This window comes from Schistocerca americana, chromosome 7 (genome assembly GCF_021461395.2).
Source record: "Schistocerca americana isolate TAMUIC-IGC-003095 chromosome 7, iqSchAmer2.1, whole genome shotgun sequence".
NCBI classification, from domain to species: domain Eukaryota; kingdom Metazoa; phylum Arthropoda; class Insecta; order Orthoptera; family Acrididae; genus Schistocerca; species Schistocerca americana.
The window spans coordinates 133,531,584-133,556,499 of record NC_060125.1 but is presented as its reverse complement, the minus strand read 5'-3'; the positions used below and the strand labels follow the sequence as shown (position 1 = coordinate 133,556,499).

At 42.9% G+C, this 24,916-nt stretch overlaps 1 protein-coding gene across 1 annotated transcript in view; it reads left to right on the top strand.

The window, feature by feature from the left end:
* The window catches only part of LOC124621921 (1-phosphatidylinositol 4,5-bisphosphate phosphodiesterase-like), a 603,554-nt gene that overhangs the window by 133,377 nt on the left and 445,261 nt on the right, over positions 1–24,916 (top strand). The window lies entirely within an intron of this gene.

Below are 24,916 nucleotides of genomic sequence, written 5' to 3'. Positions count from 1 at the left end.
CAGTTTACCCGTACCTTATGAAACAAGGTAATGAGTTTTTTGTGTTTCCATATTTTTATCCACCTCCTGTACGTGTGCTGGCCAAGAACATCGATGTTTGTAGAAGGAAAGTCCGAGAAGCGATCGAGATTTCGAAGAACGAATATAACTCCATTAGAGAAGAGGATACAGGCTTCTGCCTTCGTGGCTTCCCGCCGTCAAGGAAGCAGGGCACGGCGCCTGAGGAATACGGACAAACGCCAGGAAGCCGCTGCTGACGAACAGGACGGGAAATCCGGAACTTCCATGTGTGTGCGGCGGCCGTGCGCGTCGCGCGCCTCGTCCGAGCGTAATTACAGCTGTGGAAATGTAGGTGCAACGGATGTAGCAGGCCTTACTTGTTAATCGTGTTCGTCGTGATTTCGCGCTGGGCATGTAGCGCAGTAACGGTCTACGTGCTCAGACTGACGAGCCATTTCATTGTTTCGTGCAGATGGGACTTGTGGCTCAGAGCTCAAACTTTTACGTTGTTGGACATGGGTAGTTATTTTCGCAGAGCTGCCATGCCGAGTTCTGAAAGCACGCGCGGAAGAGTGGCATCCCAGCCACTTTGCGAATCGTTCTAGCAGCAAACCAAGAAGTTACTTTCAGTGCACGTTTTAAGGCGCAGTCAGTACTGTCTACAGCACCTGTAGGCTCCATTCTGCTTTGTTTTTCATACAGCAGCAGCAAATCCCAGTGTTAGCAATGCCTCAGTTTCAAATTCACTGAGGTGACAGAAGTTATGGGATACCTTCTAATATCGTGCTGGGCCTCCTTTTGTCCGACGCAATGCAGCAACGACGTGCCATGGACTCACGAAGCCGCATGGCCCCTGACGAAATATTGAGCCATGCTGCCTCTACAGCCGTCCATAATTGCGAAAGTGTTGCCGGTGCGGAATTTTGTGCGCGAACTCACCCCTCGCTTGTGTCCCATAAATGTTCAATGCGATCCATGTCGGGCGATCAGTTTTGTATCCCGTCTGGAAGGCGGCGCGTCGGTCTGCTCCTGTAACTGAAGGGTAGGCCGAATGTAGGAAGAAGCTATGAGGAGCAGGTGAGGTAGAGCTCTCGGTACTGCAATTAAAAGTGGTTTTACTACACTACTGGCCATTGAAATTACTACACCACGAAGATGACGTGCTACAGACGCCAAATTTAACCGACAGGAAGAAGATGCTGTGATATGCAAATGATTAGCTTTTCAGAGCTTTCACACAAGGTTGGCGCCGGTGGCGACACCTACAACGTGCTGACATGAGGAAAGTTTCCTCTCACGCACAAACAGTAGTTGACCGGCGTTGTCTGGTGAAACGTTGTTGTGATGCCTCGTGTAAGGAGGAGAAATGCGTACCATCACGCTTCCGACATTGATTAAGGTCGGATTGCAGCCTATCACGATTGCGGTTTATCGTATCGCGACGTTGCTGCTCGCGTTGGTCGAGATCCAATGACTTTTAACAGAATATGGAATTGGTGGGTTCAGGAGGGTAATAGGCTACGGAAGGCCATGCTGGATCCCAATGGCCTCGTATCACTAGCAGTCGAGATGACAGGCATCTTATCTGCATGGCTGTAACGGATCGTGGAGCCACATCTCGATCCCTGAGTCAACAGATGGGGACGTTTGCGAGACAACAACCATCTGCACGAAAACTTAGACAATGTTTGCAGCAGCATGGACTATCAGCTCGGAGACCGTGACTGCGGTTACCCTTGACGCTGCATCACATACAGGAGCGCCTGCGATGGTTTACTCAATGACGAACCTGGATGCACGAATGGCAAAACGTCATTTTTTTCGGATGAATCCAGGTTCTGTTTACAGCATCATGATGGTCGCATCCGTGTTTGGCGACATCGCGGTGAACGCACATTGGAAGCGTGTATTCGTTATCGTCATACTGGCGTATCACCCGGCGTGATGGTATGGGGTGCCATTGGTTACACGTCTCGGTCACCTCTTGTTCGCACTGACGGCACTTTTAGCAGTGGACGTTACATTTCAGATGTGTTACGACCCGTGGCTCTACCCTTCATTCGATCCCTGCGAAACCCTACATTTCAACAGGATAATGCACGACCGCATTTTGCAGGTCCTGTACGGGCCTTTTGTGGATACAGAAAATGTTCGACTGCTGCTCTGGCCAGCACATTCTCCAGATCTCTCACCAATTGAAAACGTCTGGTCAATGGTGGCCGAGCAACTGGCTCGTCACAATATGCCAGTCACTACTCTTGATGAACTGTGGTATCGTGTTGAAGCTGCATGGGCAGCAGTACCTGTACACGCCATCCAAGCTATGTTTGACTCAATGCCCAGGCGCATCAAGGCCGTTATTACGGCCAGATGTGGTTGTTCTGGGTACTAATTTCTCAGGATCTACGCACGCAAATTACGTGAATATGTAATCACATGTCTGTTCTAGTACAATATATTTGTCCAGTGAATACCCGTTTATCATCTGCATTTCTTCTTGGTGTAGCAATTTTAATGGCCAATAGTGTATATGACAACACAATAACTTGAATACATAACGGGAATACCTAACTTTGCACTGTGAAGCTGTACATCAATCAAATCTAATATTGGCTAGAAGTTACAAAGGCAAAATCTGTAGTGGCTCGCCCACTATGAAATAGAAACTAAGTTGCTTGGTCGTCGGCTGGGAATCGAATGGGCTGAATCTGGATCGGCGCTCGTAGAGCTGCACAGCGCCAGCTAGAGGGCACTGTCGTCGGTGTCGGTGCCGTAATGCCAACCTAAGAACTTGTATCTACGCCGTGCAATCGTAGCTATCGATACCACAATCGGGGTGCCCAAATCATCTCTTAGTAATATTCAGAATGTTGTTCAAACCAATCATGAACAATCGTGACCTGGTGACAGGGTGCATTGTCGTCCACAAAAATTTCAACGTTGCTTGGGAGCATGAAGTCTATGAATGGCTGCAAATGGTCTCCAAGTCCCCGAACATAACCATTTCGAATCATCGACCCAGTCAGTGGCGTGTGAACACAGCCCACACCATTATATGGCCGCCGCCAGCTTGCATAGTGCCTTGCTGGCAACCTGTATCCACGCCTTCGTGGGATCTGCACCACACTCGAGCCCTACCATCAGATCTTACAGCTGAAATCGGGAGACTCACCTGACCCAGCCACGGCTTTCCAGTCATCTGCGGTCCAACCGATACGGTCACGAGCCAAGGAGAGGCGCTGCAGGCGAAGTCGCGTCGTTAGCAGAGGCACTCGCGTCGCTCGTCTACTACCATAGCCCATTAACGCCAAATTTCTGCGCACTGTCTTAACTATACGTTTGTGCTACATCCCACATTGATTTCTACGGTTATTTCACGCAGTGATGCTTGTCTGCTAGCACTGACAATGCGCAAACGCCGCTGGTTTCGGTTGTTCAGCGAAGGCGCTGTCCGTGACGAGAGGTAACGTCTGAAATTTGGTATTCTCGGCACATTCTTGACACTGAGGACCACGCAATGCTAAATTCCCTAGGTAGTTAACCCACGATATGTAATGCACATCGTGATTTCCCTAAATCGCTCCAGGCAAATGCCGGGATGGTTCCTTTCAAAGGGCACGGCCGACTTCCTTCCCCGTCCTTCCCTAATCCGATGAGACCGATGACCTCGCTGTCTGGTCTCCTTCCCCAAAAACAACCAACCAATGTAATGCACATCGTTGTTGTGGACATATCTGATGGAGCAGAACGAACTGCGAGTATGGCGTGGAACGTCTCGTACCAGGTCCTTTAAAAGCTTCAACATGTCGGCTAGGGTGGTTAAGACTTCCTGAAGTTCGGAATTTCACGTCAAAGATCTGCTCTCCGTAGCAATGTCACTTTCATTAGACGAAGCTACGGTGACGCGGTGACTGGGATGACAATCGCTGCCATCCTTCAGTTCACTAGTTTGTCGAAATTTTGTATCATCTGAGACAGACAGCCGTTGCCTAGCTGACTCCAGTTTCTCGCAGCTCTGATTTCGTGTGCTGATTTCGCTGCCTGCTGAGTGCTCGCTTCTACGACTCACAGCCGTTCCAACTAGCAAAAAATGGCTCCGAGCACTATGGGACTCAACTTCTGTGGTCATCAGTCCCCTAGAACTTAGAACTACTTAAACCTAACTAACCTAAGGACATCACACACATCCATGCCCGAGGCAGGATTCGAACCTGCGACCGTAGCAGTCCCGCGGTTCCGGACTGCGCGCCTAGAACCATCCAACTAGCAACATGGCCTCCACCGCATATTGGAATTTTGGTTTTCCCCTGCACTGCAGTTGTTGTTGCCTGCACAATCGCCCATTTTGCGTGCATGCCGGAAAGTAGTGATAGTTGACTGTGTTCCTAACGCTTATAGCGCTCTGCTGGTTCTCTTCTGGTGATATCTATTGCCCATATCCTCTTGAGGTACGAGAGGTTTCTTTCTCGAGAGAGTGAGGGCCAGCGAGGAAATGAAGCGGCATGATTTTCTTCGTCTTTGGGTGTATTATTTGCTTTCAAATAATTAAAGTCGACGCTCGTTTAGATCATCCTGATAACCAGCTTCTTGTAGCGCTCGTTATGGTGAACGTAGGTCGAATGTCGAATATGCAGCCCTGTGAGTGAGTTTTATGCTATACTGTAGTCTTCCAGAATCCTCAATGTGATATTGTCATTTCCAGCTTGGCGAACTTCCAGGTATGATTCATTGCCGAGAATGACAACCAGGTGTGTTCGAATAGGTCGACGGAGGCTTAGGCTTCTGCGGAGGTTGAATCACTGTTTCTGAGCGAGATCGCTTTGGTACCTTGTTGTGATGAGGATAAGACTATAGTACTGCTTCGGTAGTTTTTTTACCAGTTTTCCAGGAGCGGTGTCTTTTTCTTGGTTCCCATGTTGCGGAGTCGGTCTCTGAGACGGCTTCGAAGGAGTTTCTTGTGTGTACCTCTGCACCTGTAACATATCTGGGTGATTATCTGCTGCGTCGATCAACGTCATAACAGACTTAGTCTTTTACCAGCGGCTGCTTCTTCTCGTTACAGACTCTTTTTTCAGCTGAGATAAGAGTCAGCGCCATGTATCCCTATGATTGATAGTCTCAGTTTCCATGCCCTCAGACGTTGATATTGGTGCTTCTGCTAGAGGTGGATTTGCCGTGAGTGTTGAAACAGTGTGTTTAGTCGGAAGTGTGGTAGGTGCTGTCCGAGTATCTGGACTCTGTCCAATTTTGGTTGATCTTGTGGTGCCTCCTGTGTTATACTGTTTTCCAGTTTATCGTAGTCCATCTCGTCGTAAGTGGTGTAGGTCAGATTCGTCATAGTGGGTCAAGTGGTTGCGACGAGTGACAGCTCACTGTCTACCGACTGACTGTTGCCAGTTGTGCATTACATAAGGATACCTGTATACTTGTGATCAGACAATGTGCACATCTGAATACTTTACCCAATAACTCGTCAATGGGAGAGGTCCAGAAAGACGAGCATAATGTAAACACTTTACTACATCCATGCACATTATAAAAGTGGATGTATGTTGCTAATATCCTCCTACACCACTGGATCAATTTCAACCAAACTTGTTCCACATATTTCCTGCTATCTGGAACAAACACTGTGGAAGTAGGAGCCATTGACCACGTATTGGGGTCGAGGTGATAACGTGGAGAGATAAGAGGCAGAAGGAGATGGGCAGAGGGGACAGTAGAAGGAGGAGACGGACACAGGTAGGGAGAGGAGGGATGGAGAGAGGGGGGAGGGGAAATTGACAGAAATGGAATAGGAGAGGATGGACAGTGGGAGGGGAGATGAGGAGCTGGACAGAGAGAAGGGGAGGAAATGGACGGAGAGCAGAAAGAGTAGGAGAGGGACAGAAAAGGGAGGGGGTTTGGTGAGTGGAGGGAGGGGGGATGGTGGGCATGGGCGTGTTCGGGGGCAGGAGGAGTAGAAACAGGGAGAGCGTGAAGAGGATATGCACAAGGTGAGGGATAGAGAGAGGAGAAGATGCGGATGAAGAAAGGGTGTGGCGAGAAGCGGATGTGCAGAGTGAGAGTGAGAGGCAATGCCAAGTGCTCAGCTAGTAATAGTACAAAACTGGTAATTTGTATATTGCAAATAGAAGATCTAAAAATATTCACTGTGCAAAAATGATTGAGAGAAAGCCTTCGAAAAGCGAAAGGTAGTGAAAAATATTTAACAACTGGTATATGTTGTATACTAGAGGCAGGAGAGACACTCGCACTTGCAGACGCGATTCGCACCAGAAGCTGACGATTGTTAAGTGTACATTTAACAACCAGTATGAAAGAACTGGCAATACCAAACGACTATTACGCAAGTGGGAGGAAGAAGAAAAAGAAATCACAAAAAAAGCAAAAAGAAAAAAGCAGATCAGAAAATACTTCGAGTAACGCTTTGTCATGGGTTCACTTTCTTCATTTAACAACTGTTATGGGAATTTTATTAAATCGGGTAAAAATTTCAAGCTCTTCAAATGTATCCAAATAGCATCCTTCTGGAAAATAACAACAGATATCTAGATACTGATATAGGTATCGTACTTAAGGTCTACATTTTTTTCTAAAATGAGAATGAAAAGCTATTTTATTGCTAGCTCTGTTACAATATTGTCCGCCTCTGTAGCTGAATGGTCAGCGTAGATGGCGGCCACGCGGAAGACACGGGTTCGTTTCCCGTTATTTCCATGGACTTTTCTTTGGCGGGAAGCCTGGTGCGAGTTAACCTCAGCCAATTAATGCCAACTGAGAAGCTACTTGCTTGAGCAGTAGCGGGTCAGGGTCTGGAAAGCCGGCAAAACGGCCGTGAGAACTGTTTGTTGATCCCATGCCCTTACGTACCACATCCGGGTGACGCCGCATGGCAAAGGGCTTTGAGGTTTGCAAAGAAATATGATTAGTTGCAGCTGTAGTGATGCAAGTGTCTGGGACGTGTTTAGGTTAAAAAAAGGAAAAGAAAAGTATAGGACTGGAACGCAGTACGGCCAAGCATCTGGTGTGCCACATTAGACGTTTGCACAGACGCTGCTACTCGACAGTTGGCGCTCTCGTAACATACTCAACAGGTTCGTAAACTTTTGAACCTCGGTTCCTCGAAAACGCCTCACAATTTGTTCGTTATAGAACAGCAGTTACTACATCTAAGTATGTACTACAGTAGAACCCCTTAGTCCGTAACCTTCGGGACCGGGACTATGGTCGGAACGAGAAAAAGGTCGGATTATCAGAAAAATCTAATATTTATCGCAGAAAATATAAAATGACATTTAGTAGAAAAAGTTAGATTTAAGAACTAAAAGATGTCTACAGTAATATAAAAAGATGTTTTTTACACAGTGTTAAACAGTATATTAACTAAAAAACGTCTACACACACTATAATATGTATTGGTTTTAAAAGGAAAAACGACAAACAAATTACAGCACTGTACTGTACATAATAACGTATAAACGATATATACTGTAAACTAAAAAATGTTTATAGCACTGTATATATAAAAAGTAATTTTTTACAAAGAAATAAATTACTGTAAGTATAAACTAAGAAATGATTATACTGTATGCATTGTTTTTACAGTAAAAGCGAAAACAAATTACTTGGAAAAAAAGTCAGGGATACATTTTTGACGAGTTTTCCAAGGATCAATCCAGCCTTCACTGGCAGCAAATTTACTTTCGGCTTCCAGTTTTTTTGTGCAAAACTATCGCTTTTTCTTTGAGAATTGGCCCGGATATTGGAGTCCCTTTCCTTCTTTCTTGACAAAACCATATCCACAATGCGTTATCAAGCAGTTCAAGTTTAGGCTTTTTTAGTGTTTTACGGCTTTTAATATGTTTTACGATTCTTCGGAGTGTTTTCACCACCAATCGTAACTGTGTAGAAGTCAATGTCTTCCCGATTCTTCCTCCAATCCTTAACTGTCGTAACACCTTCATTCAGTTTCTTTGCAATTTTTGGAGCGAATCTCCTTCGTCCAGTCTTTGTAGCACTGCTAATTTTTCATTTAGTGAAAGAGGTACATGTTTGCGTTCGAATCCAGACATGTTCAAAAACAGACAACTGTACACACAGTGAATCTACAGTAATAAGTACGGTAGAGAACACGGAATAAAGCAAACAACGAAGTTTAATCCCAACAAAGGATAAAACTGCACAATAACGTACAGTATAACAATATGCACAGCGATAGACACCGCAACAATGGCCCGGCAGGCGTCCAGTCAGTGACAAGTCGGCACAGGCTCGCGAGCCTCAGCATGGGCGGACTAACCGGAGTCACGGACCATCCAAGGTCGGATTAGAGGGGTTCTACTGTACAGTCATGCGAAACATGAACAAACTCGGCGAATCTTTGACGCACCCTCCCTCTGTGAGTAATACAATGGGCAGGAATACACCCAGGAATAGTGACGGAGAGTTTTGAGCGACCGAGGAGGATACAGCCGCCCTCGCACGGGACGTGGACACAGAACTGGTCTGTTTTCATGACGTCACAACGTGGAATTTCTCACTGCAAAGCATTCCCGAGAATGAAAGGCAGACTCACACACGTGGGATGTTTTGTTTCGTGGACAGGAACGTGGCCAATGAGATGCAAGGCCGAAAGATAGACAGCACGCAGCGTCAACATCAGGAGTCTTTGTAACATCACCAGATGCTTCAGACTTCAGTACAAGAGAAAACATATTCTGTGGTCTTAGTTTTCCTCCAGTTTCAAACACTTACCTTAAAGAGATATGGTAATTTTCCCTATTTAATAGTCAGTATTTCCCAAACCTATCCTCTAAACTGCCTGTAAGTTTTCAAGAAGCAAATATGTTCTCTTTCTCTACACAGCCAGTAATTACTAAAGTCAATGAAGGCATCAGGGGTGTCTTTAAGAGCAAAGTGTGTCTCTCTGAACAACTTCTTTCCATCTGTGAAATCTTGCTATGATCGAACCATAACAAAAACTTGTAGAAAATTATGAATACGTTGTGAATTGACATTTCTTAGCCTTTGACCTTTAAACGATGTTTTAAGATTAACTACATCCCAACCATTGAATTATTATTGCTATAAACGCGCCAGTACTTCGCCAGTTTTCAGTTCCTTTCCTTGAGCTTAACTGTTTCAAAGCAAACAACTGTCACGCGAAAAATGTGCCATACTGCCGAATGTAGTGAACTGGGAGGGCATGCGCCACGTCTTTGTAAAACGGATCTACGCTCTGGCGCTGGGTGGACAGAACAATTATTTGTCGATGTTAAAAACACTAACCTTGTAATCACACTGAGACTTTACATCTCAGGAATGAAATTTGCTCTTTACAGAATTTAATTTTGTCTTTATTTCTGGATAACTTTTCTAAAAATTTGTCCAAACACGTTGGATACAGAAAAAAGTCGCCTCAGCAGGAGCCTCAGCTACATCATTAATGCGCACAAATATTTCCGTCACACATTGCTTACTGCATAGGCAACTCCATCTAACGAAGGCGCTAGAGCATTAAATTATTATTTATAACAAGGTAAAACAAGATCCTTAGATTAAAATCATTCAGCAACACAAAGTTCAATTGCTTTGCGACGGGGCGAGGTCGGTCGTCTGCGTTTCTCTTAATGCTATCGGTCAGTTGATGGGATTCTTGCCCACGTCCCTTCACTCTGTGGTAGCAGATACGTGCTGTTATTGTTGTCTTCAGTCCTGAGACTGGTTTGATGCAGCTCTCCATGGTACTCTATCCTGTGCAAGCTTCTTCATCTCCCAGTACCTGCTGCAACCTACATCCTTCTGAATCTGTTTAGTGTATTCATCTCTTGGTCTCCCTCTACGATTTTTACCCTGCATGCTGCCCTCCAATGCTACATTTGTGATCCCTTGATGCCTCAGAATATGCCCAACCAAGAGAGCCCTTCTTCTTGTCTAGTTGTGCCACAATCTCCTCCTCTCCCCAATTCTATTCAATACCTCCTCATTACTTATGTGATCTACCCATCTAATCTTCAGCATTCTTCTGTAGCACCACATTTCGAAAGCTTCTATTCTCTTCTTGTCCAAACTATTTATCGCTACTTCGGCCATCATCAATTATTTTGCTCCCCAAATAGCAAAACTCCTTTACTACTTTAAGTGTATCATTTCCTAATCTAATTTCCTCAGCATCACCCGACTTAATTCGACTGCATTCCATTGTCCTCGTTTTGCTTTTGTTGATGTTCATCTTATATCCTCCTTTCAAGACACTGTCCATTCCGTTCAACTGCTCTTCCAAGTCCTTTGGTGTCTCTGACAGGATTACAATGTCATCTTCGAACCTCAACGTTTTTATTTCCTCTCCATGGACCTTAATACCTACTCCGAATTTTTCTTTTGTTTCCTTTACTGCTTTCTCAATATACAGATTGAATAACATCGGGGAGAGGCTACAACCCTGTCTCACTCCCTTCCCAACCGCTGCTTCCCTTTCATGCCCCTCGACTCTAATAACTGCCATCTGGTTTCTGTACAAATTGTAAATAGCCTTTGGCTCCCTGTATTTTACCCCTGCCACCTTTAGAATTTGAAAGAGAGTATTCCAATCAACATTGTCTAAAGCTTTCTCTAAGTCTACAAATGCTAGAAATGTGGGTTTGCCTTTCCTTAATCTAGCTTCTAAGATAAGTCGTAGGGTCAGTATTGCCTCACGTGTTGCAATATTTCTGCGGAATCCAAACTGATCTTCCCCGAGGTCGGCTTCTACCAGTTTTTCCATTCGTCTGTAAAGAATTCGTGTTAGTATTTTGCAGCTGTGATTTATTAAACTGATAGTTCGGTAATTTTCACATCTGTCAACACCTGCTTTCTTTGGGATTGGAATTATTACATTCTTCTTGAAGTCTGAGGGTATTTCGCCTGTCTAATACATCTTGCTCACTAGATGGTAAAGTTTTGTCAGGACTGGCTCTCCCAAGGCCGTCAGTAGATCTAATAGAATTTTGTCTACTCGCGGGGCCTTGTTTCGACTCAGGTCTTTCAGTGCCCTGTCAAACTCTTCACGCAGTATCGTATCTCCCATTTCATCTGCATCCTCTTCCATTTCCATAATATTGTCCTCAAGTACATCGCCCTTGTATAGACCCTCTATATACTCCATCCACCTTTTTGCTTTCCCTTCTTTGCTTAGAACTGGGTTTCCATCAAAGCTCTTGATATTCATGGAAGTGGTTCTCCTTTCTCCAAAGGTCTCTTTAATTTTCCTGTAGGCAGTATCTATCTTACCCCTAGTGAGATAAGCCTCTACATCCTTACATTTGTCCTCTAGCCATCCCTGCTTAGCCATTTTGCACTTCCTGTCGATCTCATTTTTGAGACGTTTGTATTCCTTTTTGTCTGCTTCATTTACTGCTAGGCAGTGTAAAGCAGCGTTGATGAAACCACCACCTGACACCTACCATACAGAGGCCGCGTAACTCTAGTTGAAAGTCAGTTCCTGAAAGTTCATGATTAAAAAATCGGGCGTTCGGAATCTTCAGTCTACTTGCAGAAAAGCGTTTAAAATTAGATTAACTCTGCTTTTTATTCATATTTTATTCATATTGAAACACATGACATGGCTATCAAGTCCGTATTTAATATGGTAAAACGTTATCATTCAAAGTTCACTGTCTGTATAACAAATATTCACTCGTAAAGCAGCCAGAATTTTAGTAGGTCCCACCCGACTAATTTTCACGTTCTACCAGTCACAGACCCACAACTATTCGCGAGTTAAACATTCGCTCGTTTCAGTGGTCTTCTTCTTCTTCGTAAGAGGTGCTCGCCAAAATATTCCGTAGAGAGCACGAAACACGCCACGCGGAGTTGTTACTACGACCGGGGAAGTTCACACGTTCATATCTCTCAAACTATTTAATTTAGAAACACCAAACTTTCATTAAAAAGTTCGTAACTCCAGTCGCTTCAGTCACGATATGTTCTAACCGAAATTAGCTCACTATTTCCTCGTCTTACAGAGTATTTTAAGGAGCGATCGGACACCGTGTTATCCGTAGACCGTACTCTCCTACATGCTCACTCCTTTTTTCGCACGGAAACAGCTTAATTCTGATTGGCTGTTAATCTAAACGACCAATCAGAACGTTCCTTCCAGATCATTCTCGCGGATTCTTCAGATTGGTAAATAAACTTATTCTGCCTCTAAACTTCAAATTCTTGTATTTTGTTTAATCAAAATAAAGGAAGTGTGAGATATTCTTCAGATTGGTAAATAAACTTTTCCGCCTCTAACTTTCATTCTGGCTACTTTTATACAAAAGTAAGCACACACCGACCTACGTCACCTGAATCGTGGTTGCAACATAACTTTCCCATGGTTCGTTTGTACAAGGTTTTATGTAAAACTAAATACTAAATTTTAACGTATGTCCCACATACATACTCTCAATCATTCTCGCGCACGCACATGGCAAAATATAATCAATAATTCTGACCGATTTTTGTATTACGGAATGCGCAGTGACTAAAGTTTTGAAAAGAAAATTCTAATGAATTGATTTTTATGTACTGATAACTTTGGAATGGCTTCAAATGATAATGAAAGTCAATCTGTTATTGTTCCTAACTTGGTTTTAAAAAACAAGCGTAGATTTTTGGAGTTTTAGGTAATTCCCTTTATCTCCAAAATTATAATAAATAAAAATCTGAAATTTTGGCAGCATCATTCCATTAATAACAAAAGGCTGTGTACCAAATTTGAACAAAATCGGATAATAACTAATATGGATTATTTAGATTCGTAGAGAGTATGAGTCTCCTTATCGACTATACGTTACTCTATGCACTACTCATGGCAGGCAGCGTCAGCTGTGCTGTGTAGCAAAGCGAAAGAAAGAAACATAGCCATCCTGCAGCCACCGTACTAGAGGGCTGCGTGACTTACTGTAACGAATGTCATCTCGTAATAACTTGCTGCGTTACACTTAGTTTGTTTATAATGCCCAGTCACAGCGCATTCCATAAATGTTTAGTGTAGTTTAAAATTCTTAAAAATTATTGAATGATATCGTCCAATCGCTGTTGCACTAGGCTAACTCGAGCAGCTTGTTTTCTAAACGCTCCCGACGATTATCTGGATATTCTCGAACAGCTGTCTCTTTTGAAGACAGATACGTAGGGCAATTTGACCGGATGGCATCTGGAAGTAATGAGGTAAGCACGAAATTAATCTGGCAATTCTTTATACTGTCCTAGACTTATTGTTGCGTATCATACATTGGTGCTGTATCACATCAGCATCGGAACAAACTTAACGCTTTCATCATCCGCGGACATATGTGCCCCACTTCACTTTTTCGTGCTTCACGACCAAGGGGTCAATAGAAACCCATATCTGTAGTGTGCTGCGATATACTGGAAGCCTTCGCTATTACGTGAAACCATTACAGACTTCCTCCAGCCAAACAGCTGCATTCTGCTGGAAGTTGCTCGATGCAGTGCACTTGTTTGATCGCTTCTGTGAAAGTTTTTGCATATTTTTCAACTTTTCTTTTGTAAATAAGCAAGGTAAGCACAATAACTGTGTTTATTGTGTTTCTTATCATTTATTTGTAAATATTAGGTGGAATTTCATAGTAATATGTATTTCGGTGACTTGGGAAATAGTTTTTGGTTTTTGACTGCCTGAAATACCAATCACATGGCCAGTGGGACATATTTATAATTTCGTTCAACATTCGACAGTTTGACCTTATTTCTTTCTCTGTGCGATGCTACATCACTTTGCTCGGTAAAGTATTCCTACAATAATAATAAAAATAACAACAACAATAATAATTTGTTGCACAATACAGTATGCTAGCCCAATTGCAGACCTCATTTCCGTTTTCTTTTTAGAAATGTCACGTCTGAAAGATGAAGAACTTCTTGAGCATTACTTTTCACTTCCTTACAATGAAGAACTTTCGGAGGAAGAAGGTGATGATGAAGCTGCAGTTGAACTCATCCATCTTGATGCGTCCAATAGTACATCTATTGATACTGCACCGCCTAGGACATTGACTGAGCCACCTAGCTATGGTCGTCACAACAATGGTGACAGTGACAGAATGGAAGTGGCAGAAAATGATGGTATTGCGTGTGCAGTAAAAGAAAATGTCGCCGAAATTACCAATGACACTGCAAATGAGGTTATTGCGTGTGCAGAACAAGAGAACGGGGCCGAACATCCCAATGAAACTGAAACAGAGTGGACTGACGACGTAACTTATTTTGAAAACTTATCAGCATCTCTTGATGGAAGTTCAGATATAAAGTTCGATTTTGGACAAAATGATAAAGAAATAGATTATTTTTTTATAATTTTTGCTGATTATTGTTTGTTCTGGAAGCTCAAAGATGAGACTAACCTCCATGCAACTCAAACATGTGACAACATTACTAGAGGTAAAAAGGTAAGACAGACCAGCTGCAATTGGAAAGATACTGACGTTGAAGAAATAAAATATTTTATTGCCATTCACATTCTATAGGCTGCTTGAGCTGAGTCACTGTATGTCCACCGACCCACTTTTACGTGTAAGTCCAATTTATCAACTAGTGAGTAAAACCAGGTTCAAAAAACTGACTGAGAACATTCATTGCAATGACAATGTTACAGCAGTACCAAGAGGTGAAGCTGGCTATGGTCGACTAAACAAATTATGCCCATTAATTGACGCTATCAATAACAATTTGAAAGAAGTATACACTCCATCACGTATCATGGCTGTTGATAAAAGTATGGTCCCATTCAAAGGGCGTTCTTCTATAAAGCAGTACCATCCAACGAAGCCTATAAAACGAGGTTACAAAATTTGGTGTCTTGGAGATTCAAAAACAGGTTTCCCAGTTTGAGGTGTATACTGGAAAGAAGCACACCCAAGACTCGTCGTCCAGTTTGGGAGAAAATGTTGTGCTCCATCTTAGTGTGTCATACGTGCAGTCTCACCCACTAATTGTGTTCGATGACTTATTCACGTCGTACAACCTGATGAAGTCACTAAATGAAAGACGACTTTTTGGAGTTGGAACAGAGGTCTTCTGTCCTAAAGCAGTTGCAGAATATAATACATTTATGGGAGGTGTGGATTGCTTTGGTCAGATGCGTGAGAGATATGAAATTGGAAGCCGATCTCTAAAGTGGTGGCATCGTCTTTTCTTTTTCGTAACTGACCTGGCAATTGTTAAGTTTCATGATGTGGATCTGTAAGCATGGAGGAGGACATAACCAGTTATCCTTTCGCCTTTTGCTTATCAGACAGATAACAGCAGGTCATGAAATCAAAAGAAAAGGAAGACCAAATTTTCTAAGAAGAAACAAGCTGGGCGTCAAGAGTGTCCCAGACGAAGTTCGCCTTCAAGCTGGAAAACGTTTCCCAGTGAAAGACAGGAGGAAACGCTGCAGGTTCTGCAGCACATAGCAGAAGGAAGTACGAACAACATGATGTGCATACACTGCGAAGTTCCTCTATGTGCACATCCCTGCTTCGAAAAATTTCATAGAGAATATATGTTCCTGACATCTGCATTGGTAAAATCAACATCAAACATCATTTGCAATATAATCCTTGTATTTTTATAAACTGGTCATAGAAATTAATTATTTTTTGTAAAATTTGGAGCTGAAATTAAATGTTCTCTCTTACGTTCTGTTTTTATTCAAACCTATGCAATACTCCCACCTAATGACCAATGGGACATGTAAGTCTCACTTAAAATATTAAAAAACTAGTCGTAGCAATCACACATTTTTATACATTTCACTTTATATGCTATTCCTTAAGCAAAATACAAAACAAAAATTTAAAAAACTGAGGAAAAAATAATTCGGTCATGAAAGGGTTAAAGAATATTTCAGTTATGAAGCATTCATCTTCGTGTTAAAGATTTGTTGCAAACTGAGCAATGACTCAAGAGAACTGCGCAGGGAGAGGTTACATAATTATTTGTTGTAGTTAATTATCAGTGTTTCCAGTTTTCTGCAATTACGTTATTAGAAAAAATTAACGATGTATTATTATGATAAATGTGTAGACAGTTGCGACTGACTGTTTCTTGGGAATCCAGTCTCTTCTGTGAACCGTCGCGATTCATTTTCGCCTTAAATTTTCATCCGACTGGAACGGCCAAAATTTAATTATCATCATAATTTTTATTATTATTTTTATCATAATTATTATCATAATTTTCTGTACAATTAGGATTACAACTCGCGAGTCATTTTGAATATAATACTCGGTTGCATGTAGGTCACGAATGTAAAGAACGCACACGATTCAGCTAGCCTCAAGCAGTACCTGTGACGCCACAAATCTCTCACGCATACTAGGTGGCCTTGGCCCGAAACGCCACGGCATGAGAGTCACTACTTAATGGCTACTGCACACTCACTGCCATTGTTAACAGCGGCCACACACAAAACACTCGTCGACCGACTTCTGCCGACTTTACCCGATCCAGAACTAAGGATCCCTAGCATAGCTACATCATCCCAGTAAGCAATCGTCGAAGATGAGGGCAGAAAACCGCGAAGAAGACGGCGGACATGTAGATGGACTGAACATCAAATTGTTATGCGTATTTAAAAATTTGCTTTGTCAGTTTTTTTGAGTCATTGTGGCTATACGCAGTTTACTTCCCAAATACGCGAAAATTGCTGTAATTATTGCTGTTAACATTATTATACAAACACAGCTCTTTATCCACTTCATCCGTTAAATTGAACATTTGGTCTCTCGTCCACACGCTAGCCATGTTGTTCCCTCTATAATACGCAGTGCACAGAATTGCGAGTGATCAGCCAGTGACCTTGCAGTTATTTTACAATTCATTCGTGCACATCCGTGACGCGTTCACGAACTCGAAAAAACTCACTCTTGAACAGAGGGCGCTTTCATTTCTACACGACATCGAGTATTACAGTACTTACTATTAAATTAATAAGAACATTATAACAAGGCGAGTAAAAACATATTTGCTGTGTGTGAACCAGCACCCTTCAATTCACAATTCGCTCTACAACTGGCACATACTTGCACGAAACGCGTTAAACGTAAGATAGCCGCGCGGGGTAGCCGCGTGGGGCGTCTTGTCACGGTCCGCGTGATCCCCCCCCCCGTCGGAGGTTGGAGTCCTCCCTCGGGCATTGGTGTGTGTGTCGTCCTTAACTTAATTTAGTTTAAGTTACATTAAGTAGTGTGTAAGCTTAGGGACCGATGACCTCAGCAGTTTGGTCCCATAAGGCCTTACCATAAATTTCCAAATGTAAGAACCCATTAACCAATGATATGCCTTTCTGGCATTTTATTATAGCAAACCCATAAAATACGACGCATTTTCGAGTGATCCTGAATGTGTCGGTAGTTCGTAACAGTATATAGTCATAACACGTAAGTTGTGGTATAAAAACCACCAAATAAGGGCTTCAACTACAAACGATGTAATCAAGTATAGCGTCTCCCTAAGTTCTGCCTGTGACATGGAAAGTGGTGTTGCATCTCGGTGACCACTTTCTTCTCCACGATGCAAAAATCCGACGTGTCCGATTCTGTTTTTAACGCAAGGGAGATCCCCGCTACGTGAAATTCCGCGCTGGACGTCACAAAATTCGACCACCTCCACGTTGACGTTAGCTGTCACAGCCTCTTGTGTGAAGACGGCTTTGGGAAAGGTCACTGCCAATTTCCTGCCCCAAATTTTTCAATCCCAGCTCGTACTGAACTGTAATAACGTCGTCGTAAACAGGAAGTTAAACCACAAACTTCCTTCCTTAGGGAAAGCCTTGCTATAATCGCGAGACTTCCGTAAGGAGTCGGTTTACTACGGCTGTTGTTGGGTCTTTCATGAGAATAGACCCAAAGGAAACGACCTACTTGATTCTGACCTCAGACCCATACACAGATAGAGCAAATGCATTGTCCAGCTTTTGGGAAGAAAAGGAGCAATGTCATAGGACTGCACAGAGGCGTCCACAGAAATTTTACAGAAAGAGAAAACTTTAAAAATTGCGTATTTTGATATAACTGAGTCGGTGTGTTTGAAAACTTCGCGTCCCCAATAAGATAAGAAGTACATAAAGCTCTTGTTACTTCAAACGGCTGATAGCTATCCAAGTAGTATTTTAAGAGAGACTGCTTTCATAATGGAACTATAATTCAATAGCGTATGCAAAGTATTTGTGTTATAATATGAATATGCATGGCACCTTTTTGATCCAACGATCTGAAACTACATCTTCATACAGTTCCAGGGTATTCGGTGAGTCATGAAATGAAGCTGAAAAATATTCACAAGAACTTTATTAAAGTTCCTGTAGTGTAAGTGGAAACTGAAAATTAAAAATCTCCTCCAGAAGAAAAGCAGAACAAATGAACAAATACTGTTGTACATCAATAAAAATAACCGACGGAATTTGGCAAATTAATACTCCTCGAAGTGGATAAACTGGAAATAAACTGTATGAAAGGCTAATTCAACTTTGCATATCTTCAATGTAACTTCATATCTGATGACGTTAATAGTTTTATTCAACTGCTTTCATGCTTTCTATTTCTTAATGTTGACTGTCGCTGCTGAAATTGAGCAAAAAATGTTTTGAAAGCTGTATTTTTTAGGTAGTAAGGTACAGTGCAGCTTACAGTCGGTATACTACTAATGCAACGTGGAAAATATCCCAAAGTCACCGTGAAATTGGCCGGTATAGCTCACCTTCGACAGTTGAACCAATACAGTTCTCGTCTGAACTTTGTCACGTTATCGTACAGCTGCGCCAACTGGACTGCACCTGGCGCTGGGTTTTTGAGAAGGTTCAAATGGTTCAAATGGCTCTGAGCACTATGGGACGTAACATCTGAGGTCATCAGTCCACTAGAACTTAGAACTACTTAACCCTAACTAACCTAAGGACATCACACACATTCATGACCGAGGCAGGATTCCAACCTGCGACCGTAGCAGTCGCACAGTTCCGGACTGAAGCGCCTAGAACCGCTCGGCCACCGCGGCCGGCTTTTTGAGAAGGTCTCAGTTCATGGTGAGAAACCGTTGCTGGAAGTTCATGAAGTAATAAAGAAGAAGCCGTATCCTGACTCCAGGAAGAGGCAAATGTCCTATGTCGCGCCGCTCCCTCCTCCACGTCATCGCCCTTATAGATAAAATATCACAAAAGAAGAAATCTACTGCTGTACTGCGACACTATTGATAGAGACTTGGAAACAGTATCTGCCGTAAAATATCTAGGAGTAACTCTCCAGAGCAACCTTATGTGGAATGACCACGTAAAACAAATAGTGGGAATAGCAGATTCCATACTCAGATTCATAGGAAGAATTTTAGGAAGTGTGACCCTGCCACGAAGGAAGTGGCTTATAAGGCTCTTGTTCGACCGACCCTAAAGTACTGTTCATCTTTTTGCGATCCCTACCGGGTAGGACTGATGGAAGAGATAGAGAAGATCAAACGAAGAGCGGTGCGTTTCGTCACGGGATCGTTTAGCCGTTGCGATAGCATTACGGAGATGCTCAACAAACTATGTAGGCAGACGTTACGAGAGAGTCGTTGTGCATCACGGAGATACTTAACTAGTGAAATTTCTAGAGAGAACTTTCCGGAAAGAGTCAGGCAACATATTACTGCCCCTCACATACGTCTCGCGTCATGACCACGAGGAGAAAATTTGAGAAATTACAGTCAACACAGAGGCTTACAGACAATCGTTCTTCCCAAGCGCTATTCACGAGTGGAACAGGGTTGAAGGGCGCAGTTGGTGGTACAAAAGTACCCTCCACCACACACCATTGGGTGATGTAGATCTAGGTATATATGAATGTCTATCAAACTGCAACAAGCACAGTGACCCTTCCTGTGAATCAGTCGTAATCAATCGTAATACCACTTTGTTAGCAGTAACTATTCAGGCCAACAAATTGAAATATTTTTCTGCATTTGTTTCTGAGTTGGTGGAGTTACGTGATTTTGAGATGCAGAATTCAAAGCTGCAACCGGATTTTCTTTCTCTTTTTTTTCCGAGTCATCAATCTTCTGACCTGTTAATGTGGCCCGCCACGCATTCTTATCTTGTGGCAACCTCTTCATCTCAGAGTCACACTTATTTCGTGGATTTATTCCAACATCTCTCCCCCAACAGCTTTTACCATCTACAGCTCCCTATACAACCATGGAAGTAATTTCAATACGCATCCTATCATCCTGCCACCCGACCTCGTCAGTATTTTCCATTTATTTGTGTCCTCTCCTATTCTCAACCTCCTCATTTCTTATTTTATTGGTTCATCTACTTGCAATTTTCGACATCCTTCTGTCTCAAACGTTTCTACTCTCCTCTTTTCCTGTTTTCCTACAGTGCATGATTTACTTCCATTCTAGGCTGTGCTGAAATGTAAATTTTCAGACATTTCTTCCTCAAACTGAGGCAAATGTTTGATAGTAGTAGACTTTTTTAGACCAGGAGCTCGTGTGCTAGTTTTCTATTTATGTCCACTTTGTCTGTCGTGCGGTCTGTTGTTTCCAAGGCAGCAGAATTCCTTCACTTCGGCTGCTTCGTGGTCCACAATTTTGATATTAAGTTTACCACTATCCTCATTTCTGCTACTGCTCGTTGCTTTCGTCTTTCTTCAGTCTATCCTTACTACATATTCTGTATTCAGTACACTGTTCATAGCGTTCAATATGTACTGTAATTACTTCTCGCTTCCACAAACAATAGCAATGTTATCAAAGGATATTATTAATATTCTTTTACACGCAGTTTTAATCTCACTCCTGAATCATCTTTTTTCCCGTCATTGCTCCTTCAATGTTTGGACTGAACAGTAGTGGGGAAGAGTGCATGCATGTCTGACACCCTTTTTAATTAGAGCACCTTTTTCTCCATCACTTCACATTTAGGAGATACAAAATAATGGTAGAGTCTTACACATAGCCCTAAAATTACTGAAATACTTACATGAAACATCAAAAATATCGTGCTATCCATGAAATCACATATGCCATCAACCCCTAGCAATCATAATTAGAAGTGTTAATGTTTCACGAAATATAATGTCAGTTTCTTTGGATAACTGGGATAAGAATGGTTTCCTTTTGTGACAAGTCACATCTGTTCCTGTAAACAAAAACGAATGGCTCTTCGTTGCATCGTTCCAGCGCCCTTGATAGCGATCTTCCACGGGTAAAATGTCTTGTTGGAATCTTTCAAACTGTTATTGCTAACAACAAGCAACTTTCACTCTGAAAAAAAATCAAAGTATGAACCTAAAACTTGTGTTTCTAATGACAGTCTATACACAATTTCTTGTAGTTATCCAATAGTTCGGTCACTATAGAAATATAATTTCTTCCCTCCTGCTGCCCAAAAAACCGCGAATAATTCCTTTGAAATAAATGCAAGCATATAATTCGACATTTGTGATTATAGCATCAAAAGTCTTATCAGTCAACTAGTTGATTATTTGTGGTCTGATAAACACACCTTCCTTCAACTTGGACTCACTCATCATAGGCAGAACTGCAAATAATTGCCCCTGTTTATCAAGAGACATTGCAAAATTCTCGACCGTACCTAACTTAGTACGAAGTGGAGGCAGCATGACTTTACTTGGCACAACTAATCATTCGTCGTTAATGTTTTCCTTTCCTCGAGTATAAATTTGTCTCATAGAATATTCCGTGATAATTTAGTGGTTTTTATGTTTCGGCTGTTCCACTAACAAAATACATGTAATTTATCTGACCGGCACCTCGAAACCCTCGCGTGATACCACGCTGCTGATGCTACATTTGATTCAAATACCAAAAATACGTTGGGATTGATATATCACATACAAATTACAAATATTTGTTGGGCCTTATTGTGCACACAAGATGAACTCAAATTCTGGAGTTCTTTGTGCGATACTTTCTGAGTGTTCTGGTATATGGGACACGGGGGCTCCGGTGGCTCGTCAGATACTCTTACAAGGGACAATCGAAAAGTTTCCGTTCGAGGGCGGTGCTGCAGCGTATACGCAACTAGCGCGAGTCCGATTCGGGTGTATGAGCACCGACATGTAGGCGAGGGAGTACTGTGGCATTCGTGGCTTACCGACATACGTGCGGAAAATGCCGAAACGTAAACTGTGGAGACGTTTTTATCAAATGCGTCGAAACAGAACCAACGTGCTGTTATTCACATTTTCTTGGCCGCAAAGGACAAACTACGGTAGTCACCGATTAAAGAATAAAGAACGTTTATGGGGCAGCATGTCCATTGAAAACCACCGACGTGGGATGGTGCACCGAGCTCCATCCTGGTCGCGATTTGACACAAGACGCTTGCCATTGTGTGAGGCCAGCTCCTCATCCATTACGGACACCAAGCGGGCGGTTGACAATGCGATAAAAAAAAAAAAAATAAAAAAAGCCTTCAATGGTCGTGCAACACATTATCCGGCAGGAGAAAGGCTACTGTAAGATCTGCGGCCAGTGTTGAGTGTTGAATGCCGAACAAAAAGCAAACCGGATGGCTGTTTGCCTGAAGCACCTGATGATGCGTTTTGGTGTCGAAGGCAACACGTTGTTTGGGTGCTTGGCTGCAGACGACGAAATCTGTTGACATCATCAGGAACCAGGGTCGAAAGCATAGACAATGCAATGGAGCCATCCATCGTCCTTTCGTTTCAACAAATTCCAGAACCAGCCACCTGTTGGAAAGATGATTCTCACCCTCTTCTTTGATTACCAAGGTCCACTGCTTATTGAATGTAAGTAACCTGTCGTTTCCGCCACTGGGGGGGAACGGTACTGCGCAACGCTGGAGAAATTACAGCTTGCGAGTAAGGCGAAACGTTCGGGAACACTGCGACAGTGGGTGCTGCTGCATCACGATAATGCACGTCCCCATGACGCAACACAGAAATTACGGTACTTAATGTGGTAGACAATAGAGCATCCGCCCCGTGGTCCTCATCTCTCCCCGTGCGATTATTACGCCTTCGGTCCCTTAAAAAAAAAGGCCTTGAAGGGTCGCCGCCTCCTGTCGGACGAGGATGTGTAGCAGGCAGTTACGGACTTCTACGCGCAGCAGGACACGGTGTTTTAACAAACGGATAGCTTCAACATGGTGCGTCGGTGATCTTCCTCAATGCTCACGGCGATTTTGCCGAACTGGCATACCGATTCTAGATTTCGATCGGAAACATTTTTACCCCAATTTTATGTTGGTGCCTGTATTACACTGGAAATATCTTCATAACAGTGCAAATGTCAACGGTTTGCGCTATGTGCTTTGTTCGAAGACGACAAACTTGTTCTATTCGCCCACCTCATTCGGTGTACTCCTACTGTACAATACTCTTTTGTTTGCACATTCTTCCAAAGAAGTGAGTTCATAATATAAAAAGCTAGTGTTATACTATTAATTCACTTCCCGGCGCCAATCACACAACACACTATTGGGTGGCAACAGGATCATGACTTCATTAGAAGACGCCAACATAACTAGAATAATTCCTTTCTTCGCATAAGCCACGAATTTCATAGCAACGGTGGGTGTGCAAATGATGAGAATTGCGTTTCTATGTGACAAGTAGAACGACCACTAGAGTCGATTAGTGTTGTTCATGTTCAGTGTTGTTACCAAGCCCAGTAGGGTCTATAGGGGTGTGAACAGTGTTAGATGTTGAGTAATCATTGTGGAGGACACGGAAATGCCGCCTACTCGTGTGAGACGGCGTTATCAGCATCTGACAAATGGCTCTGAGCACTATGGGACTTAACTGCTAAGGTCACCAGTCCCCTAGAACTTAGAACTACTTAAGCCTAACTAAACTAATGACATCACACACATCCATGCCCGAGGCAGGATTCGAACCTGCGACCGTAGCGGTCGAGCGGTTCCAGACTGAAGCGCCTAGAACCGCTCGGCCACTTCGGCCGGCCCTGACGAGTGGTCCCATTCTTCCAAAACCTGTATGTCCATCTTGTCAGAGATCGTTTCTGGACTCGGCTGTTCAGTGCAGAACGTCAAATCAAACACCTTTCAGCCACCAAATTTTCAAACTGTTATTTTATTGGCCTACAAGTTTCGGCGATATATATATATATTACTCCATCTTCAGGCCCCCTGACCGACGTGTACGAAGATTCCAACCTCGGTTCCGATCAAAATAGGGGCCAGCATTCAAAGACTGAGATCTGCAGATTTTTGCTTGACACAATGATCACCTCAAACATCATCTGCCGACCAAACTGGAAATTAGACCGTTGAAAGGTACAGGTTGATTCTTACATAGAAGATTACAGCAACCAGCCACTTTTTACAATGCTATTTATTTATTTAAACAGCGTCGTTACCGGTTTCGAACCGACAGGTTCATCTTGAGACGGCTAGTTCACGTTTAACATTAGATTTCACCTTTTGTTTCCCCTCCTGACGAAATTTCCTTGGGATGGTGGTGCCGATGAGCACAATGACGCGGATTCTTCATCGGCACCACCCCAAGGAAATTTCGTCAGGTGGGGAAACAAAAGGTGAAATCTAATGTTAAACGTGAACTAGCCGTCTCAAGGTGAACCTGTCGGTTCGAAACCGGTAACGACGCTGTTTAAATAAATAAATAGCATTGTAAACAGTGGCTGGTTGCTGAAATCTTCTATGTAAGAGTCAACCTGTATCTTTCAACGGTCTAATTTCCAGTTTGGTCGGCAGATGATGTTTGAGGTGATCATTGTGTCAAGCAAAAATCTGCACATGCCAGTCTTTTAATACTGGCCCCTATTTTGACCGAAACCTAGGTTGGAACCTATCTACACGTTGCTCAGGGGACCTGAAGATGGTATAATACACTGAACAGCTAAAGAGACTAGTACGTCTGCCTAATACCGTGTATGA